Source organism: Labrus bergylta, chromosome 22 (assembly GCF_963930695.1).
Source record: "Labrus bergylta chromosome 22, fLabBer1.1, whole genome shotgun sequence".
NCBI lineage: Eukaryota > Metazoa > Chordata > Actinopteri > Labriformes > Labridae > Labrus > Labrus bergylta.
Window position 1 is genome coordinate 7441093 of NC_089216.1, and position 18857 is coordinate 7459949.

The following is an 18857-nucleotide window of genomic DNA, read 5'->3' on the forward strand; positions in this document are numbered from 1 at the left end:
ACAGAGGCAATAATTTAGCCATGAAAGCGTACTAAGGTTGACTAATTGATGTCGATGGGGATAGAACCAAGAGCTTTTCCTGTATATGTGCTTGTAGGTCAACAGAAGAATGTTATAAAGACACTTGGAGATACAACCCAGGACCTCATACATGCAAAGCATGCGCTCTACCACTGAGCTACATCCCCATATTTTCTAGATCTGGATCGGTATTTAAAACAGAGGCAATAATTTAGCCATGAAAGCGTACTAAGGTTGACTAATTGATGTCGATGGGGATAGAACCAAGAGCTTTTCCTGTATATGTGCTTGTAGGTCAACAGAAGAATGTTATAAAGACACTTGGAGATACAACCCAGGACCTCATACATGCAAAGCATGCGCTCTACCACTGAGCTACATCCCCATATTTTCTAGGTCTGGATCGGTATTTAAAACAGAGGCAATAGTTTAGCCATGGAAGTAGAAAGAGTTGACTAATTGATGTCGATGGGGATAGAACCAAGAACTTTTCCTGTATATGTGCTTGTAGGTCAACAGAAGAATGTTATAAAGACACTTGGGATTGAACGCAGGACCTCATACATGCAAAGCATGCGCTCTACCACTGAGCTACATCCCCATATTTTCTAGATCTGGATCGGTATTTAAAACAGAGGCAATAATTTAGCCATGAAAGCGTACTAAGGTTGACTAATTGATGTCGATGGGGATAGAACCAAGAGCTTTTCCTGTATATGTGCTTGTAGGTCAACAGAAGAACGTTATAAAGACACTTGGAGATACTGGGGATTGAACCCAGGACCTCATACATGCAAAGCATGCGCTCTACCACTGAGCTACATCCCCATATTATTTAGGTCTGGATCGGTATTTAAAACAGAGGCAATAGTTTAGCCATGCAAGTAGAAAGAGTTGACTAATTGATGTCGATGGGGATAGAACCAAGAGCTTTTCCTGTATATGTGCTTGTAGGTCAACAGGTAAGCTTGTAGCTCAGTGGTAAAGCATGCGCTCTACCACGGAGCTACCTCCCCATATTTTCTAGATCTGGATCGGTATTTAAAACAGAGGCAATAGTTTAGCCATGCAAGTAGAAAGAGTTGACTAATTGATGTCGATGGGGATAGAACCAAGAGCTTTTCCTGTATATGTGCTTGTAGGTCAACAGGTAAGCTTGTAGCTCAGTGGTAAAGCATGCGCTCTACCACGTTCAATACAGAGGCAATCATTCAGCCATGCAAGTAGAAAGAGTACTAAGGTTGACGGGGATAGAACCAAGAGCTTTTCCTGTATATGTGCTTATAGGTCAACAGAAGAATGTTATAAAGACACTTGGAGATACTGGGGATTGAACCCAGGACCTCATACATGCAAAGCATGCGCTCTACCACTGAGCTACATCCCCATATTTTCTAGATCTGGATCGGTATTTAAAACAGAGGCAATAGTTTAGCCATGCAAGAAGAAAGAGTTGACTAATTGATGTCGATGGGGATAGAACCAAGAGCTTTTCCTGTATAAGTGCTTGTAGGTCAACAGGTAAGCTTGTAGCTCAGTGGTAAAGCATGTGCTCTACCACTGAGCTACATCCCCATATTTTCTAGATCTGGATCGGTATTTAAAACAGAGGCAATAGTTTAGCCATGCAAGTAGAAAGAGTTGACTAATTGATGTCGATGGGGATAGAACCAAGAACTTTTCCTTTATATGTGCTTGTAGGTCAACAGAAGAATGTTATAAAGACACTTGGAGATGCTGGGGATTGAACCCAGGACCTCATACATGCAAAGCATGCGCTCTACCACTGAGCTACATCCCCATATTTTCTAGATCTGGATCGGTATTTAAAACAGAGGCAATAATTTAGCCATGAAAGCGTACTGAGGTTGACTAATTGATGTCGATGGGGATAGAACCAAGAGCTTTTCCTGTATATGTGCTTGTAGGTCAACAGGTAAGCTTGTAGCTCAGTGGTAAAGCATGCGCTCTACCACTGAGCTACATCCCCATATTTTCTAGATCTGGATCGGTATTTAAAACAGAGGCAATAGTTTAGCCTCGTAGGTCAACAGAATAATGTTATAAAGACACTTGGAGATGCTGGGGATTGATCCCAGGATCTCAAACATGCAAAGCATGCACACTATCACTGAGCTACATCCCGATAATTTCTAGATCTGGATCGGTATTTAATACAGAGGCAATAATTTAGCCATGAAAGCGTACTAAGGTTGACTAATTGATGTCGATGGGGGATAGAACCAAGAGCTTTTCCTGTATATGTGCTTGTAGGTCAACAGGTAAGCTTGTAGCTCAGTGGTAAAGCATGCGCTCTACCACGTTCAATACAGAGGCAATCATTTAGCCATGCAAGTAGAAAGAGTACTAAGGTTGACGGGGATAGAACCAAGAGCTTTTCCTGTATATGTGCTTTTAGGTCAACAGAAGAATGTTATAAAGACACTTGGAGATACTGGGGATTGAACCCAGGACCTCATACATGCAAAGCATGCGCTCTACCACTGAGCTACATCCCCATATTTTCTAGATCTGGATCGGTATTTAAAACAGAGGCAATAGTTTAGCCATGCAAGAAGATAGAGTTGACTAATTGATGTCGATGGGGATAGAACCAAGAGCTTTTCCTGTATATGTGCTTGTAGGTCAACAGAAGAATGTTATAAAGACACTTGGAGATACTGGGGATTGAACCCAGGACCTCATACATGCAAAGCATGCACTCTAGCACTGAGTTACATCCCCATATTTTCTAGATCTGGATCGGTATTTAAAACAGAGGCATGCAAGAAGAAAGAGTTGATGTCGATGGGGATAGAACCAAGGGCTTTTCCTGTATATGTGCGGGAGCTCATTCCACAATGTTATACTGTATGTCTGGAGCTTTTAGTGAGCATTTTTTAGGTTAATTGAAGAATAATATAAAGACACTTGGAGACGCTGAGGATTGAACCCAGGACCTCATACGCTCTACCATTTGATCACATTCCCATATGCTATTGTGTCTCAGTCTCTATTTTGGTTCACAGTTGAAGTTGTCAATGTTGTAGAAGGTTGTTGCATGTTTACTTGCAGTACAGTTTTTTTTTTAATCTTTGTGCCGCCCAGCTTGAAAATGTAATGCCCTTTTTGTTGAAGTGTTTTCCTTCTTCTTACTTGCCTACCTCTGAACACCATTTCCGCACCCCCACAGCTGCACTCGGATCCACATACGTCCCAAAAGATCTATTTCGAGTAGCAAGAATAATGACTCTGAATTTATTGTCCTTTGAGAGTAGGATTATAGTCCAATGGCCCACAGCCAAGTATTATGAAACAGCAAACCAAGTTGTCTTCCTGAATGCTCAGAATAAGCCATATTTCTTGTATTACATTACAATGATAATGTGAAATTTCATCACTCCCCAAAGGCAACTTCTCTCCAGAGTGAGTTGAAGCCTGGGAGCTTTTTCAAATTTGCTTTTGTGGAGTGAATGCTTGCAAATGTGTTGGTATTTACTGTGTTTACCAGCGCAGGGAACCACAGTGTCCCTGCAACCTGAACCAAATTTAGATTAAACCTTAGGGCCATATTTAAATGTGAATTTTGGACATTTTGAAACCCTGTGTCCTCAGTTAATTCGTGCATTATTTATGCTTAAAGCAAGTTTTAGGTTAAGTCTATTCGTAGATGCTTTGAGTGTAAAATGAATCAATCCGATCATAAAACTGCCATTCTTTGTAAAAGCCGAGTGCAACTTCATCTTTGATAATGCAACTCTTAAAATAGCAAGAAAATACTAATAAAGTAAGTAAAAGAAAAAAGACAAGTGTCCTCATATTCAGATATTAGGTTAACCGTTCAGGTAAAGATTTTCTGACGTGTAGGGCTGGCCGCAGCTATTGGAGGAAAACATTCTTCCCTTTTTTTTCCCTCATAGAGAAACAGTGGTTGTAGTAGAAATATCTCCAAAATCCATTCTATTTTAAAGTATCCCATCATTTTAATCCCAGGTGAAAGGCAAGGTTGGTAATTTTGGAAAACTAGCCTGATTCTGAAAGTAGCATTCCCTCAGTGCTCCATGGTCTACACCCACCCCCTCCCCTTTGTGCTCCCTCAAAAGCCATGCTCCTCACATACATGCACAAGCGCCATTGGTCCAGAAGTGGACCTCAGCTCGTGCTTTGAGTGTGGGCTCGTGCACGCATAGGTTAGAGAATGAGCAGGGAGACAGGGAGGCCTAATTGGTTCATCAGATTGGTACCTCGTGGCAGACATTGGTCAACGTTTTTTACATGCTTACAACTGCTACAGATGACAGATTTTCTTCATTCCTTTTTCAGAGCACATTAATTATTAATGTCTGTCAGGACCTAAAGACAACGTCAACCAAAATCTTAAAAAGTGTATAAGGAGAAAATTACAAACCCTGCCTTTAACTTAAAGATTTAATTAGTTTGTAGATTGTTCATGTTCAATTGTTTCATGTGCCTGCCCTACGTACGAGGCAGTATTGATGCTGTTTGTGACCATCAGTCTTTTGCAGCTAATGCCAGTTAAACTCAACTATTGTTGATAAAACCAGCCCAACATTTTTGTGGAATTGGGCTGAGTGTAAAAACAACTTTTTTATCAGCTTCTTACAATTGCACATGTGCAGTCATTCACCCAGGGCTACCTTCTCACTCTCAGTTTCTTTCTCTCTGTCTCTTTGAATCAGTTGACTTTCCATCACAGTCAGCGATTGCAGTTTGGTGTGTGGTGGATAAAAGTGCACAGAGGTGCTCAGGAGGAAACCCCACCCTGCCCTGATGTTATTCTCTCATACACCCAACAGCAGCTACCACAAAATGTGTGCACAGACAGGAAGCACACTACTCACATGCTCAGATTTTATTGGCCATAATTCAGAAGATACAAATCTGTCTTTTCTGTTGGTGCCAATCTTTTTATATCTTTATATCTTACAGTGAAGGATGATTGACAACAATGATACATCAATTTTAGGATTGCATGTCTTTCATCTTTGCCACACACACATGGTTCCAAGGTCAGGCTGTTCACACTTCTGTGTGATGTTAGCAGAGCAGCAGGTGGTCATACAGAGAGGCTGGCATCACTCGTCACACCAGGTTATGGAACCTATTAGTCCCACACAGAGAGATATACTGGTCGCTCTGCATCCTGCACAACATTAGGAATACAAAACAACCCCTCCTAGAGGGGCTTTAAGCCATCAAAATAGGGCCCATAAGATTCTTAGGCATCTTGATAGGGTTGTATTATCATCCCTAAACTATTAAACAGATCAACTTGATTTCATTTTCCCAGGATGTCTGTACGTTTGAGCTGTTTAACTATGTTTTGGGAATCTGCAATGAAAAAGCACTCCCACGTTACCATAGCCCTCCAAACATTGTCTTTTTTTTCTCTATAAACCTGTATTGAAACTTGCTTTTCCTTCTCACATTCTCCCTTATGTCTGAACAAAATATTTTTTAACTTTCTTAACTCCTTATTTTACGTCTCAATTGTTGAAACTGAGTTCAATCCTTGCCAAAACAGCCATGTTAAAGAAAACAAACAATTTCTTGTGCTTGTGTCTGTGTCTTTTCCGGTCCTCTTCATTTTAACCTGAGCATACACAGGCAGACTATATGTCTCGCTTATCTAGGCTTTTAAGCTACTTAAGGAAAACAAGGTCATCCATTCCTTCTTTTTGAAAGGTTCCTTATCATTATGATCTCACAGCCCTTCTCCCATTTCCTCTCTGTTGTCTCTTCTAGTTGTTTCTATTGTCAAGTTTATCTTAATTTGTCTGTTTCTGAACATCAGCCTTTATACTTTAAAGACATTTTACAACACTTTTTGTGTGTGTGGGGGGGAGTCACTTTAAAAGTGAGCTTTGTTTCCTTTGATTACTCAATTCACTAAAGTTGGAGATTGCCATTGTAAGGTATTCAAAAAGATCGTATGAATCTTTTTTTCTGCTTTTCTTTCCTTCTTCTGCAAGCCTTTCCCTCTCTCTCCTCTCCTGTCTCATACTGTCTGCAGAGCTCTTCTCATCATCTGCCCTCTTGTCATTTCAAATCTTCAAAGTCCTCCAGCTGCCATCCTCTCAGAGTCTCTCTGTCCTTCCCTTCCATCTAACCCCCTCCTATTTCTAGATTCTGCTTGAAACCAGACAGTTGATCTTTTGCTATCACCTCACACTTTACATTTACACTTTACACATCTATCTGATATTTGTGCTTACTATAACGTGATTTATTTGAATTAATCTCCAGAAAGTGGTAATATACCTAATGAGCCTTCGTAAAACGATGCCCCCTGTTTGGCCTTCTCTCAAGTATTTATCTCTTCTTTCATTCCCTGTTCTCGTGCCTGAAGTCAGCCAGATAACAGCCCGTGTCGTCTTGTCCTTTAAGTGTCCGTCTGCTTTAATTGTTTCCATGACCGCAGAGCTTCATCATAAGTGACTGCTAGGCAATTAGGTCACACAGCCACTGGTGTGTTGAGCGCTTGTGTATGGACCAGATGATCAATGTCCTATTTGTCATAGTCTCAAACTACATCAATGAGCCATTCATCGTTAATGCACACACAGGCACACTCAGGGAGACAAGGACAGAGTGCATGCTGTCAGTGTCTCTGTATTTGAAATATTGATGTCAGAGGGAAATTCCACAGACGTACAACTCTTCCTTTATCTTAATGTTTAGGTTGTGAAGTTGGTGTCACAGGTCGCATTAGGTTGATATCACAGTTAACTATGTTGTTGTGTTATCAGTAATGTGCCTTTGTAACTTTAAACACAAGTTCTTTCATGTTGCTGAACAGGCCTTCCAGTGACTTAATCTCTTATCAAGGATTGCTAATTTAATATTCTGAAGGATAACAAACTATTGATATTTCATTGTAGAGTTTTTTGTTTCGTTTGTTTCTTGAAGAAATATAAGACAATGTGATTAATTAAAGTTTCATGCAGAGAACAGCATCCATTAGTCTGTATTTGATCAAGCTGATATCAAAAGGTGAAAAATTGGGATGTAGAGAGAATAACACTGCCTTCTCCTCCGGTACTGCAAAATGTGCTTCGACTTGTCTCCCTCTCGCCGTGTAAACGTTTACCATACAGGTATCAGCTGGTGGAGTTGTGTGACCTCTGCCAGTAACGTAATGACGGTAACATCATCCTGGAACCTACTGTTGTCTGTAGCTGTAAACTTGAACTGTGTTACAAAGCGCTGTGTTCTGTCCAAAAGCTAAAATGAAGTCCATAAATGCACGCTGACTATTTCTTTGTTCGTCTCACACAACACGGGCTGCAGGAGCAGCCTGTGCACTGACAAACTACCATCAGAGAAATGGATTTTTGTTGTTTATGTAATGTTAATGTTTGTTGTTGGGGGGTAAAAGGATTTTGGTGGTTGTAATATAATTAGAATTGCAGCAATGTATGTTTAAGGAGATGTAGGTAGCTGACACTTGTTAGGTGGACTTAGAATTCTCAAAGTAAAGATTAAAGAAAACCAGTAAAGATTTACATTACAGTAATGTAACATTCAAATTAACAGTAAGGACTCAAACCCTTTGGCAGAATTGTGAAAAAATAGCCCAATCTTCTCTGAAAACGCTCAAAAGTAATGTCTCTGGGGAAATTAAAGCAAAATGAAAGTCATTTCATTTCCATCTAATCAATTTGTCCTTTAAGGTTATTTCTGTTTGTGTGCGTGTGTGTGCGTGTGTGTGTGTGTGTGTGCGTGTGTGCGTGTGTGCGTGTGTGCATGTGTGCGCGTGTGCGCGTGTGCCTGCAAAGGTGAATCACAAATAAGTTTGCCCTTTTTATTTTTCCCAACAAGTAACAATGGCAGAGATTCAGAAATCACACAGCACCACCAGGTTGTCAACTAAAGCAACTACATTGTAAAGGATGTTGAGTGTTAGATTTGGAGAAGTCAAAAATCTCCTGCAAAACACTTCAAGCATGATGATCAATTTTATTAACTTTATCAGACTGACGTGTTTCGGCTTGTGGCCTTCATCAGGGTCATCCATCCCTGCATGTTTTCCAAAAAATGTGTGCACAGGGGCTTCTTTGTGCACTTGCAGTTGCTCTACCTCTCAGGTGGGTTATGCAAGAATTGTTGCAGCCAATGTCAGATGGCGTCAGAGACAAGTCTGCTGTCGAATTATTTTATGGCAAGCCTAATAGTCAGAAACTGTCTGGTTTAGGGTTTATGTTTCTTTGCAGGCTAGTAGTCATATGTAGCACTTACATTCAGCGGTGTCAAAGTAAAGCCTTTTAGCTTCACAAACCATGCAGAGAGGCAGAGAAAGTTATAGAGGGAGAGGCTTTCTTTATTTGCGGTTATATGTTAGTTTGCCATTTTATTGTTTTTCTCTAATTTACAGTGTCTGCTTTTTTTTTAATAATCTTGTAAACATGCTCCTAATGAAATAAGCAAAGGCTCAGAAATGGAGACTTTTGTATCAGTCGTCGGCTTGTGAGTATAAACACATTCTTCATGAAGTCAGATAAGGCTGCTGCAAAGACGCAGACAGCGTTGCGTCATTTCACCACAGCTCCTCGCTGTCTCGCCAAACACACACGTCAAGGTTAACTACCCTCACCTATCTTCTTCAGTCAGTGATACATTGCTTTGCGGAAACCAGTGACACAACCACCCGCAAGACAGACTCCCCAGTTCTGTTCATGCTGCTTTAAGAAGCAAATCATCTCATTTCCTCTCCTCCGTTCTCTCTCGTATATCTCCTTCTCTCTCTCACACACACACACACACACACACACACACACACACACACATACACACGTTCACAAACACACTCCATGGTCTTGATAAAAGTGCTTTTGACAGTGTGGTCTATCATGTTCTGGCCTTCTTCTCTGTGTAATTCATGCTGCATCCGTGTTTCTCTATCTTTTCTACCCCCCTCTCTCCCTCCCTCCGCTCAAGTTCCCCAGACAGCCACATTATCTGAGGGAATGGCCATTGATTTTCTACAACCTATTTTCCTCCATCTCTGTCTATCTCTTAAAGATTCGTCCCTTTTTTTTTCTATTGCCGCCCCCATTAATCCAAAGATCGAAAACATCAGAGAATTCCAACCAGCTGTTAGATCCACACTTACGGCAAGGTGTGGCATGTGTCAGACATCAAATCTCAAATTCAAAGCGTGCTTGTTTGATACATTTAAGGAGAACCTGAGGCCATTCTTTCACTGTTGTTCATTCGCTGAGTGAGAATCAAACAAATAATGTCCAACATCAAAAATGTAACTAACACAATTTTTGCTCTGGCTCTGGATACGTAACTTTTGTACTTTTTTGCCTCTGACAGATGAAAGCCAGAATTGTAAGATTCTCTTTTTGTCCCTTAAAGCCTCTTAATCGGGCCCCTTCTTCTGTTAACCTCTCCTCTGTCAGTGCCTCCTGATCCTTTCCTCTCCCCTTAGTCCCATTAGTTATCTCCTGATGGGTCATTAAGTATTAAACACCAGAGAGAGGGGGAAAAGGAGACGAGGAGACGGTAAGGTTGTGTCTACTCTGTGATAATAAATGGACGTTGGGGGACGGCAGAGGAAGAGCAGGCGAGAAGGGTAGGGCAGGTCCATCGGGTCTTTTCTGTAATGATAAGTGGGAGTCAGCAGGAAAGAGAGGGGAGCATCTGCTTTCTGTCCGAGAGAAGAGATTTGCATTAAGCTCTCTGAAACTGCCAGAGAAGCACCAGATTTGAGACTTTAAGGCAGGCTGCTTTGTATCTCCATCACCTTTTATTTAATAAGAGATTTAGTTTACAAAAGTCAGCACTACTTCCATTCACCCTTCAGGAAATCTGCACCAGAACTTTTTTTTTGTTAACAAAGACAATGAAGCCGTCAGATGACAAATTCAAAAACTGTTTGAAAAGAGATGATTGAATTCTGCTGCCATCTAGTGGTCATAGATATCATGAAAACCAGAATATCTGGCCTTGCTTTTATTTGGCACGGGCATCGGTACGATGCAGACCTTTGATTATTATAACTAAAAAGCTCCTTCACAGACGGAAAAGACTTTAAAACTGTAAACAAACATCACAAAGCTGTGTAAACATATCAGAATGTCTTTAGTTGTTTTAAGCATATCTTAGCGGAAACATTTTTGCATGAGAGATGGATAAAATGTTTTTCTTTCCATAATTTCAGTTATTTGCATTTTTAAAGCCAGCACGAGCAGCAGTGTCCTCCCTGTCTCCCCTGTCACCCACTGAGGTTTCAATTTATTTAGTCCTTATCCAGATCATCATGCAGGAGGCACCGACAGGCTCACATTCTGTCCATACACAACACACACACACACACACACACACACACACACACACACACACACACACACACACACACACTGGTACACTTGTAAGCATCATTCCTTCTTTCTTTGACACATGTTGAATTTCATTTTTACCAGGGTAGGAAGAGACTGGGCCTAAAATAAGGATGAACTTTTATTTTGAAATGTAAAGGAATACCTCAACAATTGATGTGTTCATCCTCAGACTGTCTGATGTTGGGGACCGAGGTGGACCTGCAGCAGGTGGAGAACAGTGTGCTCGCCATGGAGACCGTGTTGAAAACGTGGCTTCAAGAGCAGGGAGGAGACAAAGAGCACCTCCACCTCCTGCTGCCCAGTCTACAAGACAATCCCATTCCAGGTACAAGTTCTGCTGACAGGCATGCTTTTGTGTAGTAGCAGCATGGGTGTAAGGGATTTCTGCTAAGAGAGACAAAACAAGTTGAATATTTATTCAAACCCAAGAACACAATTCTCAGAGTGCACTGCTTGCTTTATTTTCTAATGCGACATGGTACATGAATCCAGAACTTAACCTACAACTGACCACAAAATTAAAAGGTGTTGATATCAGGTTGAAATGCTAAGAACCAACATGAGATGTTATGCAGGCAACAATTGAATACAGCAGTTGTATTACAGTAATGTCAAATGTCTTTTCAAACCTGTTTATGTTTGTCACTGAAGTGCGTATCAAGTGTGACATGCAGGAGCGCCTCATAAGCCCAGCGCTCATCCCCATGAGCTCCAACTTGGAGGTGAAGACAGAGAGCATCCGCGACTTCATGCCTGTAACGAAAGGATCAGCCAATCAGAGTCACCCGCCGCAGACGCTTAAAGCATTAAAGTAAGAGACAGGGCTTCAGAGAAATGTCTTTCGCTGAATGATAAGTGAGACTTTTTTTTTTAAACTGATAGCTCACCCTCTTTAACAAAACATTACAAATGTCTGTTTTCTAGAGAAATAGTGATTAATAGAGATTTAGAGGGGGGCGCAGGATGTGTACAAAGTAAAACAGGAAATGACAAAATATTCAAATCAATGAATGACTGTGAAAACATGACTGAGCTGGTATACATTAGACAGCAGGTGATAACTTTCGTAGTCAAATCACAGCTGATATAAACCATTTATTTTACATACTGCATGTGTTGAGTCTTTGTAAGTGTATCTCAAGTGTTTGTTTAAACAGTTATACTCAGGAACTGTTGTCTAGAGGTCATCACCTCTAGACAACAAGAACAAACTGGAATGAATGGCTCTGTTGTTCAAAAGCTGGAAGTATTCTTTGTGAAGTCCAAAAATATAAACAGAGCATCACATAGAACAAACTGATACAGTTTCTTCCCGTGCACCTGATTTGCATTAGTTTTACATTTTCCACAGCCACAGCAGGATGTCATGTGTGCCTGTGAGTGAGAGGAGTGTTTTGCATACCGGCCAATCCAGAAGTAATGGTTTCACTGAAGAGACATTTAAATGACGCTGGAGGACAGAGGCGGGATGATGTCATCCTGTGTCTCTCTGCTCATGATGATTTATGTGTTTGCATCCAGTCAGTGCAAAAAAAAAAACAGTTTGTACGAGTTTCAAAAGAGTGAATGCTGACTTCTTTGACATTCAAAGTTTGACTGTACAGTGTTATTAGCCTGAAAAAGAAATGCTCCTAAACAGTCGCTGTGGAGACTCAAGTGTCCATCATATCGGGTATCCATGGTAACCAGTGTTGTGTACGCTTGTGTTGCGTGTGTTTGCGCTGCTGCAGGACCCTGCGTGCAGATGGACTCTGTGAAAGTGTGTTGTATGGCTTGCCGCTGGTTATCCGCCCCACCACCTGCTGGCAGCTGGACTGGGATGAAATGGAGACCAATCACAACCTGTTCCACGCTCTTTGCCACACGCTCCAGGTGGGTTGTTGTTTGAACTGTTTGTCTGATCTCATTCATCCATGCACACTCATAGCCTGATAGCTGATCCTTAAGAAGCAGGAGTGAACTGCCGATCATCCGATTGGCGGATAACTTATCTAGATCAAGAGGCAAATAATGCAGTCGCACGAGTGTCCCCTTGAGGCTCCAAGAGACCAGGAAGTCACATACACACCCCGTTCTAAAATACCCATTTGTTTCCTGTCCTCAGCTTTGAATTGTGGTGTCTTTTTTTAGAATCTAAAGGTGAGCATTTAAATCACCAATAGCCCTTTTATTCTGAGAGAGACTCCTAATATGGTCCTCTCATACATTTTAATTCTTTGACAAAAGGTATTAGGAATACCTCCGGACCCCGATGGTTCAGACAAGGTCTGAAAATATGAGTTCTCCCTACTTGGTGAAAGTAGTTATTTTCCACTCAGAACGAGGTCACATTTCACTCCTCTACAAAACTTTCTTTGCATGTGTGTGTTGTCATGTGCTTATGGTGATATCCCCTGAGAATCAGACCTTGGGATGTTGCAGATAGCTTTGATGTGTAACTAATGACTCAAGGAGCCTACTGTGTTAAAGCCCCCCCTCAGTCATCCTGGGTTTAATACACATGAATGAAATTGTTTGATGTAAGATTTGTGTTTCCCTATTTCAGAGTCGTGACTTGTTCCTGCTGCTGCAGGTGGAGCCCACACAGAGGTCAACATCTGGAGGCACAGGTCATTATGTGTACGGTTACCAGTGTGTGTGTGTGTGTGCGTGTGTGTGTGTGTGTGTGTGTGTGTGCGTGTGTGAGAAGAAAGTCATGCTGTGGATGTGTCAGTCCTTTGGTGGGACATTAATATGTCCTGTATATGTCTCTACAACACAGGTGTGCATTCTCACTATGTCCTCCAGCCATCCTCGTCTCTCTCCCTCCTTCTGAAGCCTGTGGTCTGCAGAGATCTGCTGCTGCCCTGCTCACTGCCTCTACCAACTCGGGAACCAACACCTGGTGCTCTGCAGGTTCTGCAGGTTAGGGACCTGTGATCATTAGAGGAGTACAGAAATATACAGAGGGATCAGAAATCAAAATTAAGAAAAAATACACTTAAATCCACATTGCATGTTCTGACAGAGGACAAAGAGCAAAGGAGAGATTTTCTCAGTGTCTACTTGCATGTTACTAGTGTGTACAATTAACACTTTCAAAGCCCACAGATCAAAGTTCAGACATTCACTTACGGTTGTTTTCTGCTTGTTCCTCTGTCAGGGTTGTCTCAGTCAGCTGGACGAGGAGTTTATGTTCAACCCGCTTTCTCTGAGCAGTAACCTGTACCAGCACCTCAAGAGCAGAGGCGTTCTCTCTCAGCCAAGATACCCATACAGGTCAGAGAAGCATGAGGAAACAAATGATGAGAACATGATGCTACTAAATCTTTATAGGAATGGAGTTATTGATCCGCTTGCTGTCAGATAAGATCATTAATATGAGTTTAATAAAAGCAGGTAATGGTAAGGACAGGTCATGACATTGATGATTGTTGATTCCAGGCTACATCCAGCTGCTTCCCACAGAGATCAGTCTCAGCCACCAGAGGGCCCTAAATCCACAAACAAAAGGCAACCGCGACAGGTAAGCACATCTTAAACTGAAGCTTTATGACGATGCAAAGGGCAACGTGTGCCGCTTATAAATGAACACATGAGCCGACAATATTCAAGAGAGATTTGACAAGAAGAAGAAGGAGGAATATCTTTATGAACCTTGTTAGGGTTGTGTGCAGACAGTGAGTGCAGCACTAAAGGAACTTCCTCTTCACCCACAATTCTAAGTCAACCCGATAGATGGCAGCACTTACCATTTGGCATACAAAACATAAATCCACTGACACAAGCAGAAATATGACTGTCAATATGATGTGCGGGAGAGTGGAAGTGATTCTAACAGACAGACTGCATAAACACAAACAGCGGCTTAACAGGAACTTAAGTAGGAGTGAAATGAATCAGTTATTGTTATTGTGTGGTGCTCTGGGACGAGTTTGGAAGTGGCCTTAAAGAAAGACGTGTTCAGAATCTTGACATTTATAAAATCAAAGATGATCAGCTGTAATAAGAGCAGACCTTCATGCAAAGATCTCAACATGTAGTTTGTCATTTTTTCTATGCTGTGTGTCACTTTAATAAGTTGCATCATTTCATCCTTTACTGTCATGTTGTTACATGAACTGAGGCCTATAAGCTGTGACCTGTGAGTCTGTGTAGCTGTTGGTAGCGTGACCTATCAGGACTTTACATGCAAATAGTTCATTACAGCTCTGCTGATGTTCTGTTTGTACTTTGGCACGCTCTCTTATCATCCACTACTCTTAAACTCACCCTAAGCTCTCTTTACTTTGTTTTCTGTTATCCTGTCCATGTCCTCCTCCTCTCTCGCCCTCCTCTTTATCTCTATTTTTCCTCATAAGACGTTATCCGCCTTGTCTTCTCAGCCACAGAACCAGGGTCGCCAACAGGGAACAAACAGCAAGGTCAGGGCCACTGTGGCTCCCTTCCCCTCTTCCTCTTCCTCCCACTCCTCTTCCTCTCTGGGACCTCCTCCTGCGAAGGCCTCTCGTCCCTCTCTGATGCTCTTCAGCAGCAGCAGCAGCAGCGGAAGCCGCAGAGCGCCGGCTCCTACTCGTCAGGTCATGGACGAGAGCGGTGACGACGCCATGATAATACAGTGAGAATGCTTCAGTGTGGGTGGATGAAGTTGACTGAGGGAGCCTAACAGCAGCAGAGAGAGAAGTGGTGTAGAGTATAAGTTATTTGGTTTTGTACACTTCTGCATCCTGGCCTGTCACTTCAAAGGGCTTTTTTATATCAACTACAGGATGGATTATTCGGTAGAAACCCACAAGAGAACACACATGAGGATAATTCATCAATATTGTGAAATTACTGAGGAATAATTCAGCTCGTGAATGAGAAGAAAACATTCATTTGCAAACTGTCCCATACTGTGAACACATGCCATTCTTCTTTTTCTCGATTCTTGAATTCATCTCTATTTTTTTTTTTTCTCACCACACAAGCAGTATTAGCCGGGGCTAAATTTAAATGACCCTTTTTTTGTGCATGTGTGCGTGTGAGCATGTGTGAGAAAGAAAAGTTTCAACTATCTGCCCTCTGCAGAAGCTGAAGCAGCAAGCCTTCAAAATCCCACACCATGAACAATGGAAAAAAAAAAAGAGAGCGAAAAGATTAAAAGAGTGAAAAATGGAGTGAAGGAACATAAAGAGTCAAACATGGTGATGAAAGTGAACGTAAGGTGGGTGGTGTGCAAGCTCAGAGGGAGATTAAAGGAGCTATAAAAGCATGCCCGTGCCCACATCCACATACAAACTTCAACTCAGAAAGAGATTAGCTAATTATTGCTCAGACACAGTGATGCAGATATTCTCTATCTGTAAACTCGACTGGTGCATATTAATAGACTTGTGATATAGCTGCGTATCACACATTCCACTTCCTTTCTGCCCTTAAGCCCCAGTCTGAACACAGCTCCTCTGTTTTAATGAGACACAGAATCAAGCAGCAGACAGAGGAGCCTCTCTGCTCGCCCGCACCCCCACAGCCAGCTCTCTCTCTCTCTCTGAGGGTCGAAGTAAGTGTGAGGCGGGTGTTGACAAAAAAAAAAAAAAACAACAGGTCGTTTTTGTTTAACCATTTAGGTTTAGAATGAAGACCAGCAGTGACATCATCGGAAGATGTCTTTACAGTGTGACTTTTACAAACATGAAATCATTCTTCAATCATACGCACACACTCACGTTGGTCAGTTAGTCATCCCTCATCAGAAGTATTATTTATGTATTCCAGTGAAGGAGCTTTGTCATCCACACACACACACACACACACACACACACACACACACACACACACACACACACACACACACACACACACACACACACACACACACACACACGAGGGCCTAATCAGTCTCCCGCCATTCCACCCCCTTACTGAACCTTGTAACATCAGGGACTACCGGCTACACACTCGCGAAAGACATGATGCATGACGTTGTGATGTCACAGGACTTCCCGCATTCACAATTTACATCCACAACGATCCTTTTGTCTCTCGAGGGAATTTGACGAGACCTCAGAAACTACCCACTGACATTTGATCCACTTCTCTCCGGCTCATGCTGTCCCTTTCCCGCCTCTCTCTCTGTTCTTTCTCTTTTTGCAATTTTTTTACACAAGCAGTCAATTTCATGAGTTTGCATAAATTGAACGACATCATCTCCTCTGCCCCCCCCCCCTTAAAATGAGTTCAAAAGGCTAAAGCCGAACTTCCTGTTTATCCTAGAGTTCATTTTCCAGCTTCGTCTTTGAATGTCACAACTGTTAGAGATTAAAGGGGCGCGACAAACAGTCAACACAAGTGTCCCTAATGGTGTTCGTTCGTTCATGCTGGAGAATGTTTGACCCATAGCAGGTCTCTTTAAACAAAGTTCTTTGTTCGTTGTTGTTTTTTTTATTCCACCCTAATAACATCTTCATCCCATTGTTTGGACACGTGTGTCTTTGTTCAGCTGACATGTCGCTTCCTTTTAGAGTTTCAATCTGATGTGTGATCTGAACTGCGAAATGGATTGACATCAATTGAGGTCATTTGTTCACTCTGTAAATGAATGTCAGCTCTTTGTATTTGAGCTGTTGTGTCCTGATTCATGTTCTTTAACTTCCAACATATTTATAAACATATTTATTACCCTCCTCCTCTCAGATTGGTGTGTTCACGTTGTTTATTCACTGTTTGTGTATCTCCTGACTCATCGAACAGTGAAGATGATTTGATGGTTCTTTTACATCTTGGAAAAAGAAACCAGTGGGTCCATCGACTCCTGAAAACAAGACCAGATCAAGAAGAGTTTCACCTGTGAATTAAGGAGCTCCTGGTCACTGTCAGGTGTTATCAGGATGTCACAAGTCCAGTGTGATACGTCACCGTCACCATCGATACTGGAACCACACGTGACAAAGACGCTTTAGATCCTGCTGGTGGTATGTTGGAGGTAGTGACAAAACAGATAAACACACACAAGGATGGACGCAAGAAACAAAATGTTGAAAATCAAACCTGTTCCGGGACGGGAAGAAAAAAAACGACTCACTGTGTGCAGGCCCGACAGTTTTTAAACCCCAGATGCTGTAAGGTGAAGCCAGGTCAGATAATGGTATTATTGGTTGTTTTGTGGATTGGGATTTAACAAACTGCTTGAGCATGAAATGAATCCCAAATGTGAATCCAAAAGAGTTCTAAGAGACCAGAGAGGTGCAACATTAAGATGAGTTAAATAAATATACATTTTTAACAAACAGGTAGTAACAGTCGAGTATACACCTACAACCTAGACAATTATAGGTATACACCTTCAAATGGCAGTCACATACGTGTATTTAACTATAATAACATAGGTTTAATAATTAAAAAAATAGAGTTTTCATTTTCATTCAGATGGGTCACCTCCAAAGGGTCATGGGTGGTCCGTTCCTTAAGATTAAAGAGACCATTATTAACCTGTAATCCTTGTCTGTGTAACCAAAAAGATCCTCTGAGGTGAAGAGAGAAACTCCACCAACCAATCCGAGCCGGTAGGTTAGTAAAGCTTTGTTCCTACGGCACCTTTACACCACTATCTCACAGAGCATGAGGAATGGATGAGAGAGGGTTGGTGGGATGTTCTGATGCCGAGTGCAGACAGAGATCACAAAGTGTGGTAGAGACCGTCTGTCTCCTACTCGGTAAGTTTTGATTCGTCTTTTCCTGAGGGTGGGGAGGTGACCTTTGTCTCTTTTTGCAGACAGTGAATAGCTTACACGTCTTTGTGTGTCAGCCAGCAGGGACAGGACAACACTCACTGTCGTAGTGCGTCTTTGGCTCAGAAGTTCTGTATTTGTTGTACATGGATGTCACGGCTTCCTGTTTCTCAAAACTGATTTTTTTTTTTTTTTTTGCCATTTCAGAAAGTATTTTTACATTTTTTTTCCATTCTGATCTAAAAATGATAGGCCGTTTAAGTCTGTCTGGCTAAAAGTGGTAGCATTAGCATTTCTTCTTTTGCATTTGATTATATCTGAGTCAGGGTAATATTAGTGCTGTTTCCTGCTTTGTTCTCATTGTACTGTTTTTTTCTTGCAATAGGAAGAAGACAAAAAAAAAAGCCCCTCTGTTAAACTCTTTCTGTCTTACAAACAGTATATTTCCTTGAATTGTCCGCATTGATCTGAACTGCAGAACACAGGATTCCAATCTGCAATCAGCAACAGAGGAGGAACTCAAATAATAGTGACAATTCACATACAGGTCACAGGCAGAGAATAATCAACTCTCTCACAAGCAGAGATGAGTGAGAACAGAAAGAGGAAGCGCATGTTACTGAGGAGGAAGTGAGGAGGTGAAGTTAGGAGGCCACAGGACCTGAAGTAGATTCCAACTGACAGAAATGCGCCCGGTCTGTACACCTACGCAGGTCTAGAAACTTTTGCTGAGTCTGGAAATCCAATACAAAGTCCTGAGCATGATTCACAATGAAAC

General features: G+C 41.7%; 1 long non-coding RNA gene and 5 other non-coding genes across 7 annotated transcripts in view; all 6 read right to left on the minus strand.

The window, feature by feature from the left end:
- The window catches only part of LOC136177330 (uncharacterized), a 54127-nt gene extending 36686 nt beyond the window's left edge, over positions 1-17441 (minus strand). Inside the window, exons 1-5 of one of the 2 annotated variants that reach the window (XR_010664957.1) lie at positions 17197-17441; positions 13506-15032; positions 13167-13304; positions 11021-11144; positions 10534-10775 (exon numbers count right to left, since the gene is read on the minus strand). This is a non-coding gene — a long non-coding RNA (uncharacterized lncRNA). Of the gene's footprint in view, positions 1-10533; positions 10779-11020; positions 11145-13166; positions 13305-13505; positions 15033-17196 lie in introns of both variants that reach the window. The other variant, XR_010664956.1, reaches the window with a different exon arrangement.
- On the minus strand, positions 778-849 carry trnaa-ugc (transfer RNA alanine (anticodon UGC)). Its single transcript has one exon. It is a non-coding gene; the product is annotated as a tRNA-Ala (tRNA).
- Positions 1337-1408, minus strand: trnaa-ugc (transfer RNA alanine (anticodon UGC)). The gene has a single exon. It is a non-coding gene; the product is annotated as a tRNA-Ala (tRNA).
- On the minus strand, positions 1751-1822 carry trnaa-ugc (transfer RNA alanine (anticodon UGC)). The gene has a single exon. It is a non-coding gene; the product is annotated as a tRNA-Ala (tRNA).
- Positions 2469-2540, minus strand: trnaa-ugc (transfer RNA alanine (anticodon UGC)). Its single transcript has one exon. It is a non-coding gene; the product is annotated as a tRNA-Ala (tRNA).
- On the minus strand, positions 2695-2766 carry trnaa-ugc (transfer RNA alanine (anticodon UGC)). Its single transcript has one exon. It is a non-coding gene; the product is annotated as a tRNA-Ala (tRNA).
- Positions 17442-18857: the final 1416 nt, after the last annotated feature.